A 6,634-nucleotide genomic window follows, 5' to 3' on the forward strand; every position below is an offset into this window, starting at 1 on the left:
TCGCAGACCCCTGTCTGCCGGGGGCGCCCTGCAGCTTCAGTCCAGGGTCCTCTTTCCTGGGCACTTAAGGCGCTGCCACTGTTTGAGGGAGATGCGCATTGATGTGCTGTTCATCTGATCTCCCTAGTTTCATCTTACTCTTTTGTCACTGCTTAGATTCCTCCCCTCTCAACAAATTTGCCTGGTTGCTATGGTGCCCGTTATCCCAGTTAGACAGCTGGGTTTATCGTTTGATCCCTGTCTGTGTATCCAGGGGCGGAGCCTATGGAACTTAGGTAGCTGCCCCTGGACTGTGATGACGGATTGCGTAAGGATGGCGTGGAGAGCGGCAGCACGTCATGGCCGCTCCCACGACAGGCGACTCCTTCCTTGTCTCTCCCCCACCTTCGGAGAATGGCGTACTGACGCGATGACGCCACTCTAGTGGCGCCGCGTCGGACGTCATCTCCTGTTGTTGTCCTTTTAAACCGCACTGACCGGGAGCGAGTGTCTGTATGTTCGATGGTGACGAACGGAGTGAACGGACGATCAGCTTGCTCTGTGGTTTACACATGTGAGATAGCCCCTCTTTGTGCTGTAAGTACATATCTTTAACCCTCTTCCCTTTCTTTGCTTGCTGCTGAGTGTGATTACTGGTACAGCCTACCTAGTTGCCTATATTGCAAATTATCTATTGATTTTGAGCTTTTTTGTATTTCCTTTATGTTTAGAGTTCTTCTATGTGACAGATCACTGCTCAAGCAATATTTAGGAACACTGCACCACACTGCTCGCCCCAGATCTGACTGTCCCTCTTGTTTACCTGTCGGTACACATTCTCCCCCTGGCCCCCTACTTTATGAAGGTAGGATATCTGTGACTTACGTTAGTGCTTAATGAAATTTATGTGCTTATTCAAATAGACATTGCATTGGAATCAGGCTATACAATCTTATTTGTTTAATTTAATTTTTCTGATACAGCTTCTATCTATATTGGCGGTGTTGTCCTTTTTGGGGAGCATCGCTCACCCTCTTTGTCTGGGTGGACCAGTGCGGATATAGTGGGGCCAGCTACACACACTCACCCCCTCTTCCCTTCGGGGTTTTGGGGTGTTGTTGTCTGATACGATCGTCACTGCTGCCGTGGCAGGGAGATTCCAACTATGCTGGGTTTGGGTATGCTCCCCTCTTTATGGTTTTGTTATGCCATGTGTTGTTATGATATAGAGCAATTGTCTAATATATCTGTTTACATTGCGTTTATGTAATATTTGACTGACATAATTTTTTCTCATTTTGATAGCGTGATTGTTGTTCCACTGATTGCCCCTGATGAAGGGACGCTCCAGATAAATCCCGAAAGGCATAGGGCCATGTGGAAGACTACACAGATACCATGACCGCTTCACGCTTGTGTTTTTAGTGTTTCTATGATTATTATTATCATCTGTATGCTTATATGCTTATTTTTGTACTTAATTTTCTTGTGTGCTTTGCAATCAATAAATTATTCTTTTTTTAATACTCTGTTGCCGTTAAAGTCCCATTACCTGTTTGGGGTTTTTTTTATTCTTTATATCCAGGGATGATGGCAACCCGTATGATCTATTTGGATGGCTGTCTTTTTTTAATATATTATAGAAAGAACAGTGGGCGGGGCCAGAGCATACATAGAGACACGAAAAAAAGGAAAATAAAAAGGGGGGCCAGTGGGGATATGAAACAAAGCAGTAAAATGCAAACACAATGGTGGGTAAATGTGGAAAAAAAGGGCAGTAATATACAGACACAATAATGAGGGAATAAAATGCTTGGGAATATGGAAAAGAGCATAAAAATAAAGACACAATGCTGGAGGGAAGAAATGCATGGTACATATTAACCCCTTCCTGACGAGCGTACGCAGATGTGCATACTCGGCTTTTCGGAGTTATACCGGGATGATGTCCGCAGCTGCAGGCATCATCCTGGTACTGTTTTTTAGAGCCAGCAATCGGCTTTCCTGGTATAACAACCGATGTGGCTAAAAGCCACTCGGCTGTTATACCGGAGGAGCGGGAGGGAACGCCCCCCCTCCTGCCGCTCTTACCGGGCCTCCGTTCCATCGGGAGGCCCGATGACCAATCGGCCGCCTCCAGCGGCTGGGGACAGGCTGGAACGAAGCCGTGAGTGGCTTCGTTCCAGCCTCCTAATCATAAACACAGAAGCGACGTCATGACGTCACTTCCCGTTTACTCGGCTGCCAATGGCGCCGGTTTTAAAAAATACACAGTATTCAGAATCGCCGAAAATGGCGATCTGAATACTTTGAAGTGCAAAGGAGGGGTCGGGGGTCTTTTAGACCCCCCCCAATCTCTCCATAAAGAGTACCTGTCACCACCTATTACTGTCACAAGGGATGTTTACATTCCTTGTGACAGCAGTAAAAGTCATCAAAAAAAATTTTCTTTTTTAAACACAATTTATAAATAAAAAAATAAGAAAAAAAACATTTTTAAAGCGCCCCATCCCCACAAGCTCGCGCAGCAAAGAAAACGCATACGGAAGTCGTGCCCGCATATGTAAACTGTGTTCAAATCACACATGTGAGGTATTGCCGCGATCGTCAGAGCGAGAGCAATAATTCTAGCACTAGACCTCCTCTGTAACTCTAACCTGGTAACCGTAAAAAAAATTTAAAGCGTCGCCTATGGAGATTTTTAGGTATTATAGTTTGTCGCCATTCCACGAGTGCGTGCAATTATAAAGCGTGACATGTTTGGTATCTATTTACTCGTCGTAACATCATCTTTCACATTATACAAAAAAATTGGGGTAACTTTACTGTTTGTTTTTTTTAAATTCATGAAAGTGTCCCTTTTCCGAAAAATTTGCGTTTAAAACACCGCTGCACAAATACCGTGTGATATAAAATATTGCAACAATCGCCATTTTATTCTCTAGATTCTCTGCTAAAAATATATATATATATATATATATATATATATAATGTTTTGGGGATCTAAGTAATTTTCTAGCAAAAACTACGGATTTTAACATGTAAACACCAAATTTCAAAAATAGTCTTAGTCATGAAAGGGTTAAACAGGAATGCATATTAAATACTATGTTGGGTAGGTGTATCTAATTAGCCAAATAATATGTAAAAATAGGACAATCAAAGATAAGTAATAAATATATATATATATAAAATATATATATATAATTATAAATCATGGCACATAAAAAAAGCCTAATAGAAAACAATCAATCTAATACAATGAGACTTTTTTTAAAACAGGGATGAAATTAAAATAATAAAGGAACCATGGGCTGAGAGGGAGGGGGGAGGAGAGAGAAAAAATTAAAAGAAAAATTAAAAAAAATAGTTCTGACCATGATGGGGTGGGTGCAAAGGTATATACATATGTCTGAGTACACATGTCAGGAAAAGTGGGGAAGGGGAGGGAGAGAAGAAGAAAGACAAAACAATCATGAAAGGGGGGAGAGAAATAGAGGGTGGGGGAAGGGGGGGAAGAAAACAGGGGAGGGGGGGAAAGAAGGGAGGTAAAATTGGCAATATAGGAGGGGAGGGGGGAGGTGAGAGGGGAAGAAAGAAGGGAAGAAAGGAGGAATGAGGAAAAAGCAGAGGGGGGAGGGAAGGAGGGGAATAAGGGGTCAAAGGTCATAAGAACAAAGCGGGACATAATGCCAATGCCATAACGCCACCCCCATATATTAAAAAGAGATAAAAAATGAAACCTGCGATGAAAGTGACAAGGATATACATATAAATATAAACTAATAATAATAGTATCATCAGAATACATAATATAAGCCATATTAACAGATAAAATGTGGAGCATAAAAAACTATAGTACTGTGGCTATTTCTATACCTTCATTGAGGCCACCGGGCGAGAGAACATCAAGGCAATATATCCAAAAAGTCTCTCTCGCGCACAATTTTTTGAAACGTTCGGCTTGGGTCATTGATTTAGGGATTTGTTCGATGACCCAAACTTCAAGACCAATGGTAGATTTTTTTTGGTGCTCAGCAAAGTGACGAGGGACACTGTGCATGTCTTTGCCGCCCTCAATGAGTCGTCGATGTTGGCCAAACCGTTGCCTCAGATGGTTCGTCCTACATAAATCAACCCACAAGGGCACGTTAGGCCATATACAACGAACTCGGATGAGCAGTTGTAGAACTGATCTAGTGGGTATGTTTTACCTTTAGAATAAAAGGACTTTTTGCCATGCTGGACAAACGAACAGGTTTTGCGGTGAGTCTTTTTACGTTGGTACATGCCCACTAAGGGTATGAGGGTGATGGGGTTGGGAATGGCTTGATCAGACGGGAGTTTACTCAGAGCAAGTTTATTTTTCAGAGAGGGGGCTTTACGGTAAGTAATCCTAGGTACTGGTGGGAGAATGGTTTTAAGGAGGGGATCCTGCTGCAGGATATTCCAATGTTTATTTAAAATGTTTTCCATTTTTTTGTATTGAAAATTGAAGGTGGTTATAAATCTCATAGAATGATCTATTTTGACTCCTCTTTCTTTTTTGGTAGGTTTGCCTTTAGAGTAGAGATCGCAAGCTTGATCAACCAACTCTTTGGGGTATTCTTTATCGGCAAACTTCTTTTTTAATGAGATACTCTGTGTATCGTAGTCAGTGTCTAGGGTACAATTTTGTCTTAAACGACAAAACTGGCCTTTGGTCCATTTTTTTGGTCCATTTTGGGTAATGGCAACTTCTGTAGTGTAGGAAGGAGTTGCCAGCTGTGGGTTTAGTACGATTCTTGGCAATGATGGTTTCACCCACATGATTCATTTCCAAGTCCAAAAAAGCCAAACCACTGGGATCAGAGACATATGTGAAGGTAATGGGTTATGGTTACAATGATCAACAAATAAGGCAATAGAATCAGAGGAGCTGTCCCAGATTACAATTAGGTTGTCAATATAACAGCCGAAAAATATGATATGGGAGGAGTAGGGATTGTTTTGTGAGATGTAGTTCTTTTCCCAGTAACCCATAGCTAGGTTGGCGTATGAGGGGGCGAAGTTAGCTCCCATGGCGGTCCCTTGTATTTGTAAGTAGAATTTGCCATCAAAGTCAAAATAATTGTGGGTCAGGCAGAAGTTGGTAGCCTCCAGAATAAATGCGGCCTGTCTGGGGTTAATGAGAGGGTCCTGTGCAAGGAAAAATTCCAGGGCTAATAGGCCAAATTGAATAAGAATAGAGGTATAAAGCGAGCCATGTATAGGAGGGTTCCCACTTGTAGGGTGCAAGTAATTCCAGGAGGTGTGTGCCGTCTCTAATGTAGGATGGTAACTGTTGGACAATCGGTTGTAGGAATTGGTCAATGTACTGACTGAACCCAGTAGTGACGCTATCCATGGCAGCCACAATGGGCCTGCCAGGAGGGGAAATGAGGTTTTTATGAACTTTGGGCAAATGATAAAAATATGGAGTCTGATAAAAAACTTTTTGTAAAAAAGGAGGCTTCAGTTTTGTTGATCACTCCGCGTTCAAGAGCTGATTTAACTAAAACATTAACCTCAATAGTGAAATTTGTGGTGGGGTCTTTTTTAAGCCTGTGGTATGTGGTCTTATCAGAGAGAAGTCTGTGAGCTTCTTTGATATAATCCGCCTTATTTTGCAACTACCATATATACTCGAGTATAAGTCGTTCCGAGTATAAGTCGAGGCCCTAATTTACCACAAAAAAATGGGAAAAACTTAGTGACCCCAGTATAAGACGAGGGTGAGAAATGCACAGCTGCTGTAAGTGGAAAAGAGGGTCAACAATGCCCATTTGCAGCCTCACTGTGCCCATTTGCATGCCTCACTGTGCCCATTTGCAGCCATAGGTCCCTCGAACTTTAAACTTGGTAGTTAAGGTTTCCTAGATGCCCCCTAGCTGCAGCCAAAATTTGGGGTCTCTGAACCCAAATGGTCCCGAAATGACATTGCTGCAGATGGACACAGTTGAATGACTTTGGGGCCCCGTATCTTGGGGCCACTTAGTACTAGGAACCCCAAATTTGGTGTGCAAACTCAGTGGAATTAGCACCATAAAATATCCAAAGCTGGGGTTTTTAGCACCAAGTGTCCCTGAGATACAGGGCCCCAAAATCGGTTCAGAAAATGTCAAGCACTTTTCTGCAGCAAAGAATGACATTTTCCGAACTGGGTTTGGGGCCACTTAGTCCTAGGAACCCCAGCTTTGGATATGTTATGGTACCAGTTCCACTGGGTTTGCATACCAAATTTGGTGTTCCTAGCACATAGTGGCCCTGAGAAATGGGGCCCCAAAGTCAGTTCGGAAAATGAAATTTTTTGCTGCAGAAAAGTGCTTGACTCGAGTATAAGTTGACAGGTGCACTTTCAGCACAAAAAAATGTGCTGAAAAACTAAATTTATACTCGAGTATACACGGTATGCTTCCCCCTTTGTCAGCGGATTTAATAATTACATCTGGCGTGTGAATTAGAGAGTCTAAGGCATGAATTTCAGAAAGGGAGAGAGTATGTATATGGGGTGGTACGTGGGAAGAATACTGGCAAAGCTTAAGAAAATCGGTGCTGTGTGAAGAGACTGAGTGTCTTCTTCATCAGTGAGAGATTCTAGAACATCAATAATGTCACCATCATATTCGAAAAAATC

The 6,634-nt window shown here is 42.4% G+C and overlaps 1 long non-coding RNA gene across 1 annotated transcript; it reads left to right on the top strand.

The window, feature by feature from the left end:
• Positions 1 to 347: 347 nt before the first annotated feature.
• Positions 348 to 1,508, top strand: LOC141134613 (uncharacterized). The gene is made up of 3 exons (XR_012243236.1): positions 348 to 553; positions 711 to 844; positions 963 to 1,508. It is a non-coding gene; the product is annotated as an uncharacterized lncRNA (long non-coding RNA).
• The last annotated feature ends 5,126 nt before the right edge of the window (positions 1,509 to 6,634 follow it).

The sequence above is a fragment of the Aquarana catesbeiana genome, linkage group LG03, assembly GCF_042186555.1.
Source record: "Aquarana catesbeiana isolate 2022-GZ linkage group LG03, ASM4218655v1, whole genome shotgun sequence".
NCBI lineage: Eukaryota > Metazoa > Chordata > Amphibia > Anura > Ranidae > Aquarana > Aquarana catesbeiana.